Here is a 21,955-nt window from a genome sequence, read left to right as displayed (position 1 = left end):
GTCAGCATATAGAAAGTATCAGACCCATACAGCAATCTCTCAATGAATGTTTGATGAATGAATTAAATTTGAATAAGCACTCTCCTTTTAACTACTGCTACTTTCCTCCTGGGAAATGGAAGAATCAATACTAATTAAAAGAAATCTTCTGAACATCCAAACACATCATGATAAATTTACCTAGGTGGATAATAAAGCAGTGATTTTCATATACACACCATTCTGAAGACATAGAAAGGTGATTGATTTAGGAATATGGAATGCTATTAAAGAGATACTGATCTCCATCCTGTGACTTGTTTCTCGTGACATTAAAACAAATAGTCCAATTTTAGAAAGACGGTAACAGAAATCATATGATGTCCATCACAGAGATGTGTGGGTGTCATTCCCATAGCAACATCTATAGTGCATATGTTAATCATTTTAAATTAACCTTGATATGAAAGAAAAAAGTGCCCTGGGAATAATGGAGCTGTTTTGGCAGTTCAAGTGAGTAATGTGATTCTCTAATAAAATTCTTTGGCAAAAATGATAGCGAATAGGATCCTGTTAGCAAATTTTATTAATATGCATGGTTTAAACCATAGCATCATTGTTGGAATAGGGGTAATTAAAGTTATCTCGCATAATGAACTACCTTATTGACTATTGAACTATGCAGCATAGTTCAAGAAGAATTTGTTTGGAGTAATTTGTGATTTGAAAACATGATCAAGTGATAACTTCAGACATTTCAGTATGAATTTATTGCCCTCTCTTGTTTTTGGTTTGTTTGTTTTCTTTGGTTCAGATTTGAGACAGGTTTTCACAATATACTCCCCTGCCCACCCCCAACCCTGGGCCTGGACCTTGCTGTGGAGAGTGGGGATGAAAATTGGAGCAAATGTGCTTTAATTGCTAGTTCAAAATGTTAAATACTTGTAATTAAGTTTGAAATATGTTCACATTCAATATATTCAATATACAGGAAAAACATGGACACATGCAGCTACAAACTTTATTTTAACATGTTTTTTAACCACACAGACAAAAAGGACATGATGCCATCCTATTCAGAGAGGTTTACCAAAGCAATTTTGTTTTGTTGTTGTTGCTGTTTGTTTGTTTGTTTGTTGTTGCATGGTCTCTTGCAGACAAGTTGTCATGGAACTCACCGTGCAGACTAGGCTAGCCTTGATCACACAGAGATCAACCTGTCTCTGTCTCACAAGTGCTGGAATGGAAACCTGCCACCAAGCCCAGTTCTTTCTCTATTTCTGAAGGAATATTTTCCATACTAAGCAGAACATAGGGTTTAATCACCTAGATATAATTCCATGACTTAAAAAGAAGGTTATCCCCTCTAATTCATGCAATGTCATATGAAAAATTCATAGGTGTTAGGGGAAAGCAACATGTTTTCTTTACTAGTCCAGTAAATTAAGACACTGCTTTAGGTCAAGCATGGTAATGCGAGTCTGTGACTTAGGAAGCTGAAACAGGAAAATTAAAAATTCAAATGTCAACCTTGGCTAAATCAACAACTGGAAGCCAATTGTGCGATTTAGCAAGGGCTTTTAATAAGTCAATAAATTAAAAAGACAGTGTTTTAGGTGTAGCAAAGTTTACTTGGAGTCTTAGCCATAATGGGAATAAATATGCAGTCTGGTTCTGCAAAAGTTTAAGTCCAGTTGACTTTAGCACATGAGAAATTGGAAATTACTACTAAAGGTAATTTTGATTTTAAACGTATTTGGTGACTAATAAAATAAGAACTAAAGATATACTAGTTGAACTATAACATCCAAATTGGAGGAGGAATGTTTAATTTCTGAAAGTTAACTTAAATAGTTCTCTACATTGTACTCTGATGACTCTCTGGAGTAATTAAGTAATGAGTTTCTCTTCCTGAACTGAATTTCTTAAATATAAGGTAACCAACTTTCAGAACTGTGAAATTTATCATTTCTTGGCCCAAGGGACTAGTACTTGATAGAAACATCAATAGATTTGCAATAGCTTCCACTTGGGTCCGGTGGTATAACAAATGAATTGAGGTGTCTGTGTGAAACTTCCTGCAAAGTAAATCAAGTGATAGACTTCCTTTGAGCAAAATGCAAATCAATTTCTTCCAAACATAAAGATGATGGTGATATATGACCGCGTGGTATACTAACTTCCTGTTGCTAATATAATGAATAATCACAAATTTAGTTTTAAATTTATTATATTTAATTCTGAAGTTCAGAAGTCCAAAAACGTTATAACTTAGCAAAAATTAATGTGTGAGAGAACTGCCCCTTCTTCCTGCATTAGGGGGAGAATTCATTTCATTGTTTTCTCCAGATTTTAAAAGCCACCTGTGGTCCTTGGCTTATGACCTAATTCTTTCATAGTCAAAGCAAATAATCATGGGAGAAATCTCTTTCATATGGTCGTCTCTATCCATCATCATTTACTTATACTGCACCTACTTAATATAATGTCCTAAGTATTTCAGCTTACTAGAAATTTATTTCCATTTACAACCCTTATTTCCTTTGACAATATATATTTAGTATATTCATAGGTTTCAAGGACTAAGATAAGGCATCTTTACATAATATTTATATCATTTATCACACATGGAATTAACAAAAATCATAGAATTCATTAAGTCATTTGTTCAGCTTTGTAATAGGAAGCAAAACAATCATGTTTCACCAACTATATTCTACCATAGAATTAAATGGATTCAAAATTTTATAATATTATTAATATTAAGGAATGTCTAATAACTGTATTTCATACAGAAGAAATATTTCAATGTTTGACATTTATAGCTCTGTAGATGAACTACCCTTGAAAATAATCAATTTGAGAATTCAGTGTTTTTATCCTGAGATTTCTCTGTATAACTAATGGGTCATATTTACTATCTTTACAATAACAACATGCATGGAAATTGAGCCATTGCCACTCAATTCACATTGTAAAATGTTAGAAATAATTGCAATGAAGACTGTTCTCTGCATTTCTAAATCATTTTAAACTCATAAAACATGGATAGATACTAACTTCATAATTTGAATCTTGACTAATCCAAAAGATTGAATGTAAATTCTAAGTAATTAAGCATATTGATAGATATTAATATTCCAGTGGTAGAATTAGTCATGATTTGAAATAAGAACAATTTCAGGTTAAAAATTATACTTTTTGATGAAATACAGTAAGTTATAAAATACCTAACACACTCAAGAAAAAAAGCTCAGCTTAACCTTGGGTAATTGAAATCATTTTCTATTATGATTTCCAATTTATGAAGGCAGAGAGATATTTTGTAGGGATATATTTCAGTAGAGCAAAGTTAAGGTTGTAACTGAAAACAATTAAAATATAAAAAATTAACAATGTGAAAATCGTTAATGGAATGGTCATGGAAGACAGCACACATAATTCTTAAGGCTCAAGGAGGATAATTTCAGATTCACCAGTAATTACTCCTAAGCCTTATCTTAAGAAAATGTTCACATTTTCCAAGGAAAATGTATATCACTTTGACAGAAACATGAAAAAGCCTTCTATCTAAAAAGTTTTAGGTTACGACTCACTGACAATGAGATTTCAATACTATAAAATGTTTAATAATTACAACCAAGTCATGTCTATATTTGTCCTAAATAGACATAGTATTAAACCAACTCCTAATGACTTCTTGTTATTCCCATATAGCATCTCTTAACTCTCACTAGAGAAACTTCCCCTTACAGCAAGGGGCAATTAACACAAGAGTTCTACAGCTGGTCAACATGCAGAGACTAGGAAACTGTGGAATGTTCAACCGTAAATGGGATATCTGTATCATACCCTCTTCTCCCAAGGTTTAGGGATTATTGCAGAAAGGGGGAAGAAAAATTATAAAAGCCAGAGTTGGATGAATAGAAGGAAACCGTGTTGTCTGGACATAACAGGACACTAGCACAAATGAACCTACACTGCTGGTGACAGCATGCACAAGACCTGTGCAAGCCCAAGTCAAACAAAAACCCATCATGGATGGAGGAAGTAGGCAGGAAGTTCCAGCACTGTGAGGATGCATTGGCAACTGACAGCTGCTGGGAGAGGGGGTGTCTGTTTTCTGTGCTGGTGTGATCCCTGATATATTATTTAGACACCAAGTGATGGAGCCACACCCAAGAGCATTTTGGAAAGACAGATTAGATTCAATAGGCCTTTAAAAAGAAAAAAAATGTCAATAATAGAGGACATGAAGTTAGGGAGAATAGTAAGGTGGAGTGGAAATTGGGGGGGTCTGGATGTAATCAAAATATATTATATAAAATTCTTTAGAAATCAATAGAAATATCTTTTAAAAATTTAAATCCCTAAATGTTACTTCTCTTCTTAATGAACTGAGTACACTTCAGAGTGCAAACTTCGCCCATATATTGCCTAACCATTTCCCAAAGGTAGGAGCCCTAAAAAAGATCAAAATGTAACTTAAATTGTACTTTTCTTACATAGACTTCTATGATGATGGTACTGATCAGATAGCAGATGCATAAAGTCATTCGCTGTTATTTTACATGGTACTGAGTGAAAAAAGTTCACTCTGTTTAATCCTCTTTCCTATGTAGGTTTAGGCCTCAGTACTGATATCTAACCATAATACAGATGTGACAGAGGCTTCTCCATGAAATTTAGATAAAGTGCTTTTATTGGGGGCACTATGGAATGGAGATGAAAGAAACTTCTCAAGTCAACATGTGAATGACCGCAAAGCCTTTCTAACTAAGAGTTAGAAAGTGGCTGGGTTATCACTATGGAAAAGCCCTTCTTCCAAGAACTGCATTATTTAACCAATTCAGTAATTGCTGTACTAAGGCTACCAGTGAGGATTTAGAGTCACAGTCAGCTGAATTATTTGCTTGATGTGATACTGTTGTGGGGTGGTAAACTGTGGTTTAAACTTCAAAAAGTTGATTCCAGAGTGCTTGTTCTTTCTGATGGTGGGTTAAAGTCAACAATAATGGAGACAACACCATTCTACAAATATAACTGTTTTAATCTACGTAAAGTTATTTTATGTTACCTAGATAGGTAAAGACAGGGAAAGACAGAATACACTTGAATTACAAAATAGAAAGAAAAGAAAATTTTAAATAGCATGTTAATTAAATGTAATATTACAAAAGTCCTGTCAGATTTATTTTAATATCAAGTCATTCAATTATTTTCTTTGCTAAAATGAGTGTAGAGCCTTCCTTTAAACACGATTAAATCTGGTGAATTAACATGAACTGAAAGAAGCTTCCATGTTATCTACTGCATTAAGCATGCCCTCCTCCAATTCAGCTAAATCTACCAGTACTATCTAGAGCTGTTTCTCATACACTGAAAATGCATTTTGCTCCAGATACTGTGTGAATGTTTAATGATCTTTTCCAGTCACCACATCCAGAAACCACTAAAAATGGCCTTTCCTAACCCATGATCTTGGCTCTTTTCAAGGTACTGACATCCCACCTATGTCTTTTCTCTCCCAAATCCCATTTCTGATTCCTTGTGCACAGATAACTGTAGCTGAATAGCTGTTTAGGTGAATAAGAAGGATTAAAGTTTATGCTACATTCATAGAATGCTTTTTAAAAGGGAAATATCTATATTAGAAATCTTGGCTGTAATGTAAGGTCAGCTGCTCCCCAGCAGGGCCCAAATACTGCATACTGATCTCCTCTGGTGTGTTCAATTTTGCATGATGCTTTTCATTACATTTGGACACTTGCTGGAATGCCTTACACCAAATGTTCCTCTTTTCTCACCTGGAAGCAGGATTCTCTCATCATCTTCTGGATCATTGGCCTGATTACTGAAACTTTGTGAGGATTTTTTGTTGGTTACATTTTAATTCTATGAACTTTCTTACTACATAAGCCAACAGAAAAACCTCCATAAAGAAGGATGATAATAGACTAGGTAAATCCTGTTCCTGTCTGACCTCCTAGTCTGTCTTTATATTTAGACTTTTTCATCGACTATTTCTAGTAAAATTCCTTTATCTCCCATCCTTTGAACAATGAATAAAACCAGATAATTCTAACTTTCTTCTCTCTCATAGGTTGAAATAGCTAAACTTTTAAAAAATTTTGCTTCCTGGATAAGTATTATAACTTAAAAACAATTTCAAACTTTTGTGTAAGAGATGTAATTCTGTGAAAATGACCCTTGATTTGTTTGGTTTTGAGTTTCATATCCTTCTATCTGGGAATGAAACACAATGCACTATTTCTATGAACAGCATGTTGGCTCCCTGGCAGGTGTATTGTGGGTCTTAAAGGGTAAAAATTGGTTTTTACATTGTAGAACTGATAATCCCATGGAACAGACAATAGATAAACAGATAACTAAGAGACAAAATTCAGCCTCATTAAATACCTCAGTTTATAAATAACAACTGAACAATTATATGAAATAACATATACCTGCCTTGAGTTAAGTCATAACTGAATGGCATATGTGGGTAATATTGATTCAGGATAAACAAGTATAGATCAAAAAGTTAAAGACACTGGCCAGGTATGGTGGCACACACCTTTAATCTCCAGACTTAGAAGCAGAGAAAGGCTGGCTTCTGTGAGATCCAGGTCAGCTTGGTCTATACAGACTGTTCCAGGCAAGGTGGGGCTATGGGAAGACTCTGTCTTGAACCAGCCCCGCAGACAGATTATGAAGACATAGTTTTAAAAGTATAACTATAGGAACTGGCATAGAGAAAACAAAATAAACTAAAGAATCTTTTGCTGCTCCGAGTTTGCATGTAGTTGAATTTCAGTCTATTTTTCTTTTGTACACAACCAGGTGTACATATGTGTGATCATATTGCTTGACTGTTTGCATGTGTAGTAAATATATATACGTTTGACTTCCCCTTTAGAAGCTTTATCTACATTTAAGTATGGTTGATATGGTTCTGTATTTGTAATCTATTAAGTAGGATATAAATTGTTAACATGATGTACATCTATCATTTGGGAGAGGTGAGAGTTTTTTATTCATATACTTATTACAGATACTTATAACTAACAAATTTTATTAAAAAAACATAATAATGAATTAGAGGGCCTATTTTAAAACTTCCAAATACTACAAATATGCTGAGTGGAGAAGTTTTCATTATGGAAGTGAAATAGTTGAAAAACAAAACCTGACATTAGAGTCCCATTGCCTGCCATGCACTGTGGTTAATCCCCATACTACAAGTTGGCACTTCTCTACATCTGTGTCTAAATATTATGGCATCTGTAGGGGATAAAAGAGATTTATGCCTCTCCAGTTTATTTTATATGAAGCCATGAATAAAATTCAAAGCTTGGAAATTCATTATTTAATACTTTCCTTTATGAAGAAATCTTCTTTTAGGAGACTTTGAATATTTCTTCAAAACAGTATTTATTTAATACTAAACAGGATGAAAGTGGCTGGATAGCTTCCATTAGAATAATCCATTGGAATGGATTATTTTCTTTCAATCCCTATCAAATTATTTTCAATACCTTCTTAGTTTCTAAAGAGTATGTTGCATTGCTTAAACTGTATCTTTATTATGAGTACCTTATGTAAAAACTGGCCCTACCATTGTCAGAGTTTATAATGAGATTCATGAAGATGGAATAACAATATTTTGGTTTTAATTCAGCTCTTGTGTTTTTGGCTTGATTTCTCAGAATTGTAAATGTAGAGGGTTTTTTCCTCTCAATTTATGAGAACAGACATAAGCAGCCTTGCTTAGAATATGCAGCTTTAAAATGAAAGACATATCACTTTTCTACATGTCAATCATATCACAAAAATTAGTTGCCTAATTTGAGGTGAGGAAAAATCACCTGTCACAACTGACAGAGTATATAAGGACACCAGGTCATGGTGGTGCATTTTACTTATAAGGAAAATTGCCTATATCAGTGGTGAAAAGTTAACAAGATACTGAAGAAACTTTAATGAAAACTTTTTGCTCTTTTGATCATACAGCAAAAGACATGAATAATCACAACATTTAAGACAAAAAAACTTGTTCTCCATTCTGATGAGGTTCAGTAGTTTGCTTGGGCAAATTAAAGAAGCATCGATCTGTAGTGATCAAGTCTGTGTGTCTAAAGCTGTTGGCCACATTTGGGATGACCAAACTGGAAGGATTGTAGTCGGGTACATGTGGCCATTTGATTTCAGTTAATTCAATGTAGGGACCTTATACCAATAGGGTAAATTAGGGTTTAGCATTCCAATTTGAGTTTGAGAAACTGGTATCAGAGGACTGGAGAAGACTTGCTGAGTGAACAAAATTAGTGGAAAGGGAAGGATGGGCAGGGCAGACAATGCTATGTCTGGAATAAGTGAGGCTAGGAGAGGTAGTCAATAACACCATGCACTCTTCTGCCAGCAAAAAAATGCATTGAACTGTTATCCAGTACCTTAGCAGATATGTGATAATGAGCAAATCAGTTCTTTGAAATTAATTTTCCATGTCTACAAAATGGAGACTGAGATAAAATTTTCTATGAAGTTGGGAAAATAAAATATTCTCATATGGCATAGTCCCACTACATAATGCATATTTTATGAATGGTATCTTTCACATGTTTTATTAAAATAAGTCTTAAACATATTCAAAATTTAGGAAAATTAGTATTTCCTGCAGTAAGTTTACGGCACACCATACAAAGATTTAGTTGCACTATAGTGGATTACTGAAGCATGCAATAAGCATATGCTTAGAATACCAAAAATGAAATAGCACAGAGAAAACACAAAGACAAGTAAAGGGAGATTACAAAACCTGATGCTGAGCTGGAGAGACGGCTCAGTGGTTATGAGCATTGACTGCTCTTATAAAGACCCCAGGTTCAAATCTCAGCACCCACAAGGTGGATAACAGTCTTTCATAACTTCAACCCCAGGGCATCTAATGCCCAATTCTGACCTTCATATGCATTGCACGACATGGGTGTACTTACATACATGCAGGCAACATACTCAAACACATAAAATAAAAATAAGAAATGAAATATCTTTAAAGTAAAAACAAACAAACAAACAAAAAGCTGATGCTTTACCTTCTTCAAGATAATATGTTCCTTGCATTATTTAACAATAAAGTCATAGTATAAATTCATTGAAAATTACATAGGCAATGCACAGCAGTTTTGGCATTTGGAGGGTGTAAATTATCTGATGTTTAATGGGATTGGAAGGCATAAAACACTCAAAAGAAAGTAAGGAAAATAGAGGTAAAGAAAGTTAAGACCAGAGCTAAGTCTTTATTTATCATATCCTTATGAATTACTTTGATTTATTTATTTTTATTTCATGTGTATGAACATATTAACTGCATGTATGTAAGTGCACCTGTGCCATGCAGTTCCCTCAGAGGCCAGAAGAGGACCCTGGACCTTCTGAGACTGGAAGATAAATGGTGGTTAGTCACCATGAGGATGGTGGGAACCAAACCTTGGTCTTTTGTAAGAGCAGTCAGTGTTCTTAATTGCTGAGCCGTTGGTCTACAGTCATTCTGTCCTATTGAAAGGAAGTGAGGAATCTTGTTATCAGAACCTCATCTGAAACTAGCTCTGTCACATTACATATTCATTTGCTTCAATTAATTTGAACTGAACATTCATTAATTCTCAAAATATTCTTTTATTATTTTTATAAATTCTCATCTTCATGTTCAAGATACACACACACACACACACACACACACACACACACACACACACACACATCTTTTTCTTCAGAATAGAGCCAAAATGAATAGATATGCTATTTTGTATTCCTTGGAATCATAATATTTTATGACAATTTCTTTTTCAGAGCCATTTGGTTCTTATTTTGGTTTTTAAGAGCACTGGCTGCTCTTGCAGAAGACCTGGGTTTGAATCCCAATCCCAGATGGCAGCTAACAACCATCCATAACTCCAATTCCAAGGAATTCGATGCCCTCTTTTCTTCTCTGTGGACATTGCACTATACGGTTCACCTCCATATATGCAGGCATAACACTAATTCACATAAAAAATAAATAATAAATAATAAATAAATACTAAAACAAATAATCCACAGAATTTAACATTGACATCCATATGTTTCTGATTGTAAAGTCATCAACTAGGGCATGAGCCACCTGACATAGCCATTTTCTCCCTCCATCAGAAGTCATCAACTGTCAACAGTTCCTCAATTAGGAGTGGGGCCTTTGAGAGGCCCTTCCCCTTCCATGCAGAATGTTTTAATTGGTTGATCTTGTGCAGGTCTTGTGTAGGTAACCATAGCTTTCTAGATACTATGCATGCAACAGCCGTGGTATGTCTAGAGGCTGGCACTTCAGAGCACTCTTTCTGATTCCTTTTCATGTTCCCTGAGCCTTGGTAGGAAGGTAGGGCTGATATAGATCTTCCAACTACAGCTGAGCATGCCTGTATTTACTGCAAAAGCACAAACTGCTATAGGAAGTAAAACATTATAATACAAACACACCCCCCGACACAACACACACACACACACACAATTTACATTTATACATATTTTAGTGCATACAGATTAGGAAAATAAGCATGGGACATGAGTTGTTGTAAAGGGTGTATGAGCAGCATTTCCAAAGAAATAGGAAAGAGATTAATGAGCTATGCAATCACACCACACTCTGTTGTTGGCTTTATTAATTTCAAGTAAGTAATATTTCTCCAATTCCTCCAACTGCTAATGTTGGTGTATATATTACAATAATGTATATATTTCAATAGTGACAAAGTTTGTAGATCATAGAAGAAAAATTAATTAACTCATTTTAAAAATAAAGTTTATTCATAAAATAAGGGCTTTGCATTTTCCAAGACATTTTTATTTGCAAAAATGAAAAATACTTAAAGAAAATGGGGGAAATGGTGGTGCTTTAACTGGGATGGAGGAAGGGTTAGACTGGGAGAGAAGAGAGATAAATAATGTCTAGCTATGTTAAAAAAAAAAAAAAGAAGGAAAATTTTTAGTCAGAAAACCTACTGACAAATTACAAATACAATATATCTACATGAGCTCATATGTATAGCTGAATGCTATGTAACAAAAAACAGTGCCAGAGAGAAGAAACCTGCCTTGAGCTGTAGGTCAGGGTAGTCAAAGAGACTCCCAAAATAACACAGCTATTGCCACAGCCCTTGAATAACTCCCAGAACTTGAAGGTAAGATCCTATTGCCAAAGACAGGACATACTTCAGACACAGGATTTGAAACAATAGATCTAGAATGGACCTGGAAACCACCTTCCGTGAAGGCTAGCTGTCATAGTTTTGGAGAGCATGATGCAAGCTGATAAGGGAGAACATCTATCAATGGTCCAATCCCAGCTTTAAGGCTTAAGAGTCACAAGAATGGCACAGCAAACTATACTGGTGCAGCAGTGGCACTTTTATTTTAAGGGTAATAAACAGCTACCAAATTGAACTTAAAGCACATTCAGTGGGAGGAAACTCATGTCTGGTACTGTAGACAGAGCTACATATACAAGACTGGAGAGAACAGAGATCTTATAGAAAACCCAGAGGCTGTCACATCCCTAGATAAATGTAGTTTCTTACTATGTGCAAAGTATCAATCCTTATATTTATAGACAAGTATCCCAGTCACCATTCATCAAAGAAGCCTCTTGTGCAAGAAATGGAGATTATTAAAGAGCTCTACAACTGGTCTCACACAGAAATTGTCTGTGACTTGTTCAACCCTAAGTGACACCTCTACAATACAACCACTACACTTAAGGCTCAGGGAACACAGTGGAACAAGGGGTAGAGAGAATACTAATGCATCTTTCAACTCTCATCAGTGACGCTCCCTTATGCAACAGAGGGCCATTAACACAAAAAGCCATACATGGCTGAGGCTTAGAAAATAAAAGTCTGTAGAATGTAGGTCCTTTGACAGGACTCCTATATTAAACTCTAGGTCTCAAAGACCATTGTGGAAGAGAGGGCAGAAAGACTGTAAGAGCCAGGGAGGAGGTGCATGACCAATGGAAACAGAGTCCTACAGGCTCCTGGGACCTTGCTCTTATGAACCTACAGCAACCCCAGTGTCAGCATGCACAAGACCCAGGTAAACTCAAGCAAACAAAAACAAAACAAAACAAAACAACAACAACAACAACAAAAAACCCAACAAATAACTATGGAAATGGGAAGCAGGCCCCAATCTTTGCCAAAAAAAAAAAAAAAAAAAATTCTACCTGATTACTACTAGGTGAGGAAGAGCTGATTTTCTTAAAGGGAACAACTCCAGATAGGCTGACAAGACCTCAGTGGATGAACTTGCACTGAAGGACATCTGGGGATACTAATATAACTCCATAGGCCTTAACATAAATAATGCATGAAATCCAATGGATGGGGGCTATGGGAGTGTGCTATTGGGGAAAGGGGTATAAAAATGATTAAGATATGCTGTATGCAGTCTACAAAATTTCAATACAAAATTCACAAAAAATATGTTGAAAATTAAAAAAGAAAAGATGAAGAAGAGGAAGAGGAACAGGAAGAAGAGAAGGAGGGGGGATAGGAGAAAGGGGAGGGGGAGGGGAAGAAGGAGAAAAGCTCTTAGATTTTGAATTTCCATAGTGGTTGATTGTAGAGTAAATTATGATGAGAAAGAGGAGAAGGCACATTAATGACATTGAGATCTTGTCATCACACAAGAAAGAGGAAGTAATTTTCTGTTTAGAGTAGGAGAAGCTAGACCAGGTCAGAGGAAAAGTTGGGTAAGGTTGCTGTTTGTACTCTAAGGTCTTCACTCAGAGAATCAAAGTATTAATGAAATATTTACAAGAGACAAAGTTAGAAGAATTGGAATCATGCCTGGCTTCTGGTCTTTCCTTGTGGATGTCCAAAAAAGAGTCAGCTTTCCAAGGAAGCGTCCATTAATACTGTGCAGTCATCAATGCTGCCACATATCACTGTGAGATGCCATGTAACCTCGTGCTGCTCTGGATAAGTGGTAGTATCGAGAATAAAACTAAGATACATGTACAGGTATGGCAGGAAAAAGGGTAGGCAGGTACACAGGTAAGTAAGAAAAGGAGGGTGGAATGATATTTCTTTTGTATGTGTAGTCTGAATGGAGCAGAGAGGAAATGTGAATGAAAGTGTCTATTACATCAACAGTGTAAAAATGTTCAAGGGCATAGACCAGAAGGGCATAGAATGATTAGAGTCTGTGAACAAATCACACAGAACCTATATCATTAGTGGTTGTTACTGATTATTTGAAAGTTATGGGGAAATATGTGTCTCCTACAACAAGAATATGAATTGCTCTGTATACTGATGTTTTCAGGGGAGAACAGAATATGAGTATGCGGAATGCTTGTTTGTGGCATAATTTAATGAATTTAAACTACGTGTCTTTTGAAGCAAACCCTTTATACCTTTAATTATCATGATCAATATTTTTTCATTCCATTAATATTACAAATGAGGACTTTATTGACTAACTTTACTTATAGACAATAAAGTCATTCTAGTTACATATAACACCATTTAGCATCTTCTCATTGAGTATACTTTTCCATCTGGATTCAGCTTCAAAACAAATTTCCTTTTTAATTATCTGCATCTTTCTCAGCAGACCTTTCCCACTGGAACTTTGGTCTGTAGCTAAGCAATTTTTTTCTGTTTTGATTTGTTTGTGTTTTAAACTTCATTAAAAAAACAGTTTATTTATTATTATTTTTATTTTGTGTATATGCGTATATTGGCTGCATTGTAGGTAAGTGCACCCGCGTTGTGCAGTGCCTGTGGAGAACAGAAGAGACTGTCAGATCCCCTGGAACTGGACTTACTGACAGTTGTTAGATGCCATGTGGGTGCCGGGATTTGAAACCGGGTCTTGTGCAAAAATAGTCAGTGTTCTTAACCACTGAGCCATCTCTCCAGTTCCCTTAAACTACATTTTAAGAAAGGAAAATTCTGATGAACAATATCCATACCTCCAAGCAAAGCTATAGGCAGGGGATCCAGTTATTCTAGTTCAACATGGCATGCTTGGAGAGCAAGGAGCTTATTTGCTTCAAATGAGCTGTCAATAATTCCTTTAAAAAAAAAAAAAAAAAAAAACCTCCTAAGAACTAATTCAAATCAGGCTTAAAAAAAAGAAAAAAATCACCACACTACAAAAACTGTTCCTGTCAAGGTCATCAATGACCTTCACGTTTAAAGTGGAATAGTTAATTCACAGCGTTTACCTTACTTGACCCAATAGGAAGACAACATTGCTGACCTTTCTTTGAAGCCCTCTTTTCACTTAACTTCCTGGATCACACCCCCACCCCCTTTTTGGTTTGTTTCTGTGACTAACTGCAGCCTCACAGTCTTTCCAGCTGTTTCTTCTCATGGTGATCACACCTGTCCTGTGGCTTTGCATACTATCTATATGCTAATCAAAAGAAACATTTGTTACCAAACCTCTTTTCCGAACTCCAGAATATGTAAATTCTGCTATTTTTTTCTTAGCCAACTGAATGTCTTATCAGTCTTCTAAAAGTTAACATACCTAAAACTGCTTTCTTTATATCTTTTTTTTTTCTATTTTTCTTGAAGCCTACCTACTCAGTCTAACAACTGTCAATAATCCAGTTGTTCAAAAGAAGATTTGGCGTACTCCTTGAATCAACTTCATGTAGACATCACATCTGATCCTAAAATAGTCCATTGTGAGCATTTTTAAAATATTCATACCTTCACCTGGGCTTATTTGGTTCAAGTCACTGCTGCTATCATCCTTTCCTTAGTTTAATTCTTTCCAACATTTACCTGCAGTAGCTCTGCCCCTCTGTGCATTCCAATTTGCATTAAATAAGCCATATTAGGTCACTCCTGTGCTCAAAGACTTCTTATTTCAGAAACAAAAAACTTGAAGTCTTGGAGAAGCTAGCATATTTCCAGTGGTATGTACATGGTCTGGAACCTCGTAGGAAGCCACTGAGTATTTGGGAGATAAGTTAATAATGAATACGTGGATTTGCATCTCAAAGTGGAAACTAAAGTCCCTATGAAGTACTCTGAGAATTTAAAGTCCTTCACCCTACATGTCCAAGCTCTAACCTCTCTCTCCTTTTAACTAGACACATATTCTTCAAAACTGCTGGTACTCTCTGCCCTAGGAATGGAAGTTTAATCATTCTTTGAATCTGCAATATTCTTCCATATGGTAGTTTTATGGAGACTTTACTATCATCCTTAGTAAAGACTTTTATAAGTTTTCTCTTATTCAGCTTTATTATAACTATAAAATACACCATTTCTCCATATATATATATATAATTGAAAATTGTGTATATAATCCTTCTTTTGTTTTGTAATAAACCCCTGAATTGAATTTCTCAAATATTTATGCCAGACAATGAATATTGTCTGATACATATTAAGCACGTATAAAGTAAATATTGATTTAATGAACAAATCAATCACATTAACATGAAGAAGGCCTGATTTGAGTCAAGAAGGATAGCAGTGAAAAAGTGAGTTGGGGATTTTGTGACATAGAATGCAATTGAATGTGTTTGGATATTATAGCTGGTATTGCCACTAATCAACTACATAGGTTCTTAAATATTTCTTCTATCATAGTAATTTTATAAATTCTTTGAGAACGTCATACAATATATTTTGATTACATTTCTCCCTCCATCAACTACTCCCAGGTCCACCTCTACCTCCCTACCCACCCAACTTCCTGTTCTATTTTTCTTTTTTCTCTTGAGACCAATCTGTGTTGTCCAAATACTATTGGGTGTTGAACCTGCCCTGGAATGTTATAGAGCAAGAGTCACACACTTAATGATAACAGGTTCTTTCTGTCCTAACAGTTATCAAATGACAATAATTCCTCAGCTTGGGGTGAGATCTCCTGCCCACCTACCCCCTCTGTGCTGGGATTTTGCCTGGTTGACCTTTAGCAGGTTTCATGAATGCATTGAAATTGCAGTGAATCCATATGTGCAACTTCCCTGTTTCCATATTGTCATCTGCCATCTTTGGCTTTTAGAATATTTCTGATCCCTCTTCTACGATGATCCCAGAGTCTTGGAGATTGGGTGTGACATCAGTATCACTTTTGATGTTGGGCACTTTTCAGTCTTTTATTCTTTGCACATTGATCATCTGTGACTCTCTGTGTTAATTGCCTTCTACTGTAAGCAGAATTTTGTCTATTGAAGGTTAGGAGATGCATTAAACTATGAGTATAGGAACAACTCACAGTTGTCATTTTTGAAAAAGCATTGCATTTTTATTTTTATATTATGTGTATGAGTGTATTGCCTGCATGTATGTGAGCGCACCTGTGTCGTGCAATGCCACGGAGGTCAGAAGAGGGCTTTGGATTCTCCTGGAACTGGAGTTAAGGACAGTTTGTATCTTCCATGTGGGTGCTGGGAATCAAACCTGGGTCCTCTGCAAGAGCTTGTCATTTTAATACTATGCTCATTTAGTAGAATTTAGTAGAAGATTCTCCCTTAAGGCCTACAATCTACCTAGCCACAGGTTTTGGTCCCAATATCCATGCCAAGTATGGGTTCCATCTTGTGAAGTGGGCCCTAAATGCAATCAGAGGTTGTTGATTACTTTCATTATAGTCCTGCCAATATTGCATGTAAAATAAAAATTCAGTATTTTGGAAAAATGGCATAGCTTACCAGGCCAGTCATTGTAGCTCCTAGGCTTCCCTGCTGGGAAATATTGATGACTACTTTTCTCAACCAATAGTGTACATAGCACCTTCAAGCACAATGAAAGCTAACCATTGGGGATAAAACTTCCAGGTCAGTATGAGCTTGATTCCTTCATTTTTTCTTTTTAATGACTCAAGCATGTGCTGTTTTCAGTTATAGGGGCTTATCATTAAGTTCTCGAGGATAACGGAGACCATTGGCAATAGCCTGTAATGTTTAAGAATCTATGGGAATCCCACTAGTCAACAACTCAAAAGAGAGGTAAATCCTTCCTGGCACTAAGGTTCTTTCTTTGTTTGTTTTCCTAGAGTGAGTATGAAGTACATAGTTGATGAATTATCCCACATTATAGAGTAACTCCATTTAAACTTTTCTTTATATGTATACATATATATTTTAGAGATAATTTTCATATGCATTATCTATGTATACAAATTGAAGAGGAAAATCTATAAGCTATTTTTCATCTGGCTTGTTAGTTTATTGTCATAAACATTTAAATACTCTATTATCTAGTCTCTTTTAGCAGAGTACATATTCACAGTTATAATTATTCAAATCTTACAGGTTTAATATTTTAAGATTTTTCTTCTTGAACTAACAAATTACAAAAATGAAATTTGTGAATTTTACGTTAAAGTTTACAAAGTAATGATGACATGATATAAAAAAAATAGAACTCCAATATGCAAATGGAGCTGAAATTTATCAAGAGAAAATACATGAAATAACTTCCACTTCTAGGGATTTTTAAAAATTTTACCCAGTTGGTCTAAGGTGGTATGTCATAGCTCCTAAATTTTAATTGACAAGTACCAAGTATAGTTATATAGGCCCCTGACCATTGCAAAATCACTAATTGCCTAGCCTGTCTCTTTAAAAATGAATCAAAAGGTGACACATTCTGTTAACTTCCCATTATACATTCATAACATCATCTTTCAATTCAGTGTCATAAAGAATTCATGTAAGGCATTAACCATGCAAGAACATTAAATTGTTCTCATTTCCTTGATCGTTGTTTGCTCATAAATAATCTGAGTAGACTGTTAACAATTCAAGAGAATTAAATATATCTTGCGCCACCCATAGTTGGAAAAGAAAATTAACTTACAAGGTAAAAAACATACTGAAGTATAGTTTGATTGCTGGGAAAATTAAAATTTTATAGTACATTTTTAATAACAAATACAGTGTCAGCACCTAATTCTGTGGTCCCTAGCAAAACAAATGTTGAAAAATAAAATAAACCAAAGCAACACAGTCATTTAAAATCAGTAAACATGAAAACACTGACTTTGTCCAATATCCATATGACATGGTTGACTCTGAAACCAGATACAGAATCTTGTAAATGAGCCAACATACTCCTTAGTAGTCAATGAAGGCAAACTTAAAAGACTGTTTTTCATGTGATGGAACAAAGGAAAATGCAGAGGCAAGTTCATTCATTATGGTTTTGTTCAAGACTATGAAAACTGCCAGTCTCCTTGCTTAATCTCACACTTTCCAGCTCCATTAAGTTGCTTGCAGATTTCATAATTTCATGTTCTTTCTCATATGTGGATCATAGTTTGCAATATATATATATATATATATATATATATATATATCACATATAAATAGGTAAAAGTATGTGGATAGGAAAGGGGGGTTGCAGAAGAAAACAGGTGACATGGAAGCAGAGAGGGGAGGTGGGACAAAATGGGGACGGGGTGGAGGAGGATGGAATACATGAGGGGGTATTTAAAGTAACAGGTTTTTAAAAACTAAAGACATTAAAATTAAAAACTTCAGTTCTCATGATTTGACTTCTAACGTGACTCTACTACTCTTGTAACCATGCCATTCGAATAATCCTGGGCTCAGTTTTCTATTCTGTGAGAAAAGAGGGCTGGGCTCAATTAGCATGCAGGCTTGCCCTAAGACCAAGATTTTATGATACTTTATTCCATTGTTGTTATTTTTGTTTTTGTTTTTGTTTTTGTTTTTCAGCAATGACTTCACTGTCATCTCTGTTTAGATCTCCCCACTGTCTGCTGAAAGATAAGAATAGGATCACTTAGCACACTTTTCAGCCCAAGGGTGTTTTAACTAATGGCATCTATGGCATCTTCTGTTCCGGCTTTCTAAATGTTCTATTTTATGACCATAATAAATAGCAATTGCCTTTTAATGGTAACTTAGCTATGACCATTATGGCACAATCTAAGAGCATAGAAACACTAATGTGACTGATCCAATGCTAATTACAGAAAGGATGCAAAGGCTATACATAAGAATTTCCTCAAAATTAAGCAAATCTCTGGCTAATTCTAATTACAGTCTGTCTGGAAGAGATAAGAGAAATTAACAACTTTCTCCCTTAAGTGCATTTCTAACACAACAGCTTAATTTGCCCACATTGACTGAGAAACATTACAAACGTATGATTCTGAGCTAGACTTGTTTTATGTTTAAAAATAAAAAAATGATTAAAGATAGAAAAAAGATCCAGAAACAATACTGTTCTTCTTGCATCTATACTTAACATGATCCACTTTGACAAAGACCATTTTGAACTTGTTAGAAATAAATTCATGTAATTTATCATATCTGAAAAAGTTTAAAGCTATTTTTTGATGATTCAATACATTTTTTGATTGTATAATATTTATCATTGGGTCCCCTTCTTATTTCACTTATTCTTTCAAAACCTTCTATGTCTTAGTACTGAGCATAGACATGAATAAAATAATTTTAAAGCCATTAAATGATTTGTCTTCTGGTAAAAACCTGCACTTGAGACCACCAGTTCATTTTTCCACTCCCACACTTGCTAGTTGATAAATCCCCACCCTGTGCCATTCAGCCTTGATTTTCCTTTTGTTTCCATTATTTCCTCATTAATACTTGATTTGTATAGATCCTCAATTGCATTGAACTCACATAACTGAAATCAGGTTATTGATTTATTTAATATACCTTCCTTTTTGAGAAAAATAAGATGATCATGGGTTCATGAAGAAAGCCTGTCTTAAGGTTTGAAACACTTCAAAATGCTTTCATTTTGAAAACTGAGTCAACAGACATATTATAAATAATGAAAACACTTGAGTGACAGTCTATAATTTAAAATACATTATTTTGACAGATCATAAGCCAAGTACACTAGTACAAAGAAAAGATAAATCCATTTGTGCTTAACAACTGACAGTCCTGACAGAAACCACTTAATGCCATTGAAAAGGGTCCCATAATCTCTAAATTATAGGTATTAAGAGGTTAACCCAAACAGTTATGGCAAGTATCTGAGTTCTTATGATTACCTTTTTCCCTTCAAAGCATTTATTATCTACAACAGGCTTTCTAATTTGTCAATATATCTAATTTCGTGTGACGATAGGGCACATGTGGAACACCTGCCTCTGAAGGTTATTTGTCATGTGTGTAGCACTTTTATAGCACTGGGGTAGTTTCCATGACATTTAATCTGTGTTCATTTTAACCAATAATCATATCAATCCTCTTAAGTATATGTTTCCAAATATAGAGTACTTCACACGCCCTACTTTTCTAATACATATAGATTCTCATCCTCCCCTGCCGCCAAGCCAAACAAAATAGAAATAGAGTTTACACACAAAGTCATGTGGTCCTAAATCATTCCTTATGATCATTTTCCAAGACTTCTTTATATAATTTATCTTTCGAAGTTAAATTCTATTAGTAAGTCTTCAAATATGGACATGGTTTTTCATTTTCTTCAGATTTTCTTTGAAATGTGTCTCTGTCATGTGAAATATATACACTGCACTAAGAGCCATACTTTCAGGGGCAACTTCTTAGGGAGTACTTTTTGTGATAAAGAGGTTTGTGGAAATGGTGATTTGCATTATGTCATGAAAATTGCACGTGCTACTGATCAGCTGGTAGGAAAGATTTAATCTTGCAGGAGGGAACACTATAAGCAAATACTCTGAAGTTAATGTATATGTATATGTATGCGCATGCATATACTCACACACACACACACATACACATACACACACACACACACACACACACACACACACACACACGTGGCAAACTCACTAGCAATGTTGCCCCTAGTTTGATATGCATGTTGTCAATTTTCCTGATTTACTGCTTCTTGGTGGTAAAGAACTCTGTTTCTGATTACATTTCTTTGCAATCTGCTGGAATTTTGTCCCCCTTACTGTCATTATTATAATCACCTATCTTACATTTTCTGTCTCTTTACTGATTTCTAGCATTTTCTCTTTAGCGTTGACAGTGTTTCTCACTAGTGCTATTTATCCCTGTTTCTCAGTAAGAACACCCTTCCCATGACTAAAATGTAAGCCTCAAAATGTAAAGAAATATGCTATAGTGAAACGTGTTCTAGTTGGGGTTTTATTTTTGTAAGTTCCAAGTTATTTTATACTAATAGGAAGAGCTTGTCACCAGAAAACAAAACAAAACAGAATATATTAACAAAAAATGATGAGACAAGGAAGAAAGGAAGGGAGTCAGGAAAGTAGTTCTGATCTTATGTACTGACCAATGTCTATCTATTGAGGTTTAGCCTCTGGACTGTCACTATTGGGGCTTTTATGAAATGGGGCCTAGTGTAATATCTTCAGGTAAATGGAGCATGCCCTTTGTTCTATTTTGCTTTTGTTGCTACGATAATACACTGAGGAAAATCAGTGTGGGGAAGAAAGGGTTAATTCGACTTACACTTCCAAGGCAGAGTCCTTCTTTGATGGAAATCAGACAGAAATTCGGAACAAGAACCTAGAGGCAAGAACTGAAGCAGACGCCATTGAGGAAAACTGCTTAGTGGCTTGTTTTCCGTGTCTTGCTCAGCTGTGTTTCTTAGACAACCCAGGCCTACCTGCCCAGGTACAGCACTGTTCATAGTGGGCTGGGAATTTCTATATCAATTAGCAATCAGGAAAATGCACCACAGACACAGTCATAAGCCAAACTGATGGAGGAAATTCCTCAATTGAGGTTCCCTCTTTCCAAGTGTCTCTAGTTTATGTCAAGTTGGTAAAAGCAAACCAGAAGACCCTGGAAGTAGAGTGCAGGAACCTTTTCTCTTCCTCTTCCTCTGCTTTGAAGTGAGCTGCTTTGCTCTGATACATTCTCCTGCCAAAATATGCTGTCTCATCATAGGAGCAAAAGGAACATAGCCAATAGAACAGACACCCAAAACCCTAAAACCACGAGCCAAAG

General features: G+C 35.3%; 1 protein-coding gene across 11 annotated transcripts in view; it reads right to left on the bottom strand.

Moving 5' to 3' along the window:
• The window catches only part of Robo2 (roundabout guidance receptor 2), a 1,342,812-nt gene that overhangs the window by 1,087,273 nt on the left and 233,584 nt on the right, over positions 1 to 21,955 (bottom strand). The gene's annotated exons all lie outside the window — the stretch shown is intronic.

This window comes from Nannospalax galili, unplaced genomic scaffold (genome assembly GCF_000622305.1).
Source record: "Nannospalax galili isolate Female #2095 unplaced genomic scaffold, S.galili_v1.0 scaffold439, whole genome shotgun sequence".
NCBI classification, from domain to species: Eukaryota; Metazoa; Chordata; class Mammalia; order Rodentia; family Spalacidae; genus Nannospalax; species Nannospalax galili.
Note: the sequence above shows the minus strand (reverse complement) of the source record. Positions and strands in the feature narration are given on the sequence as shown.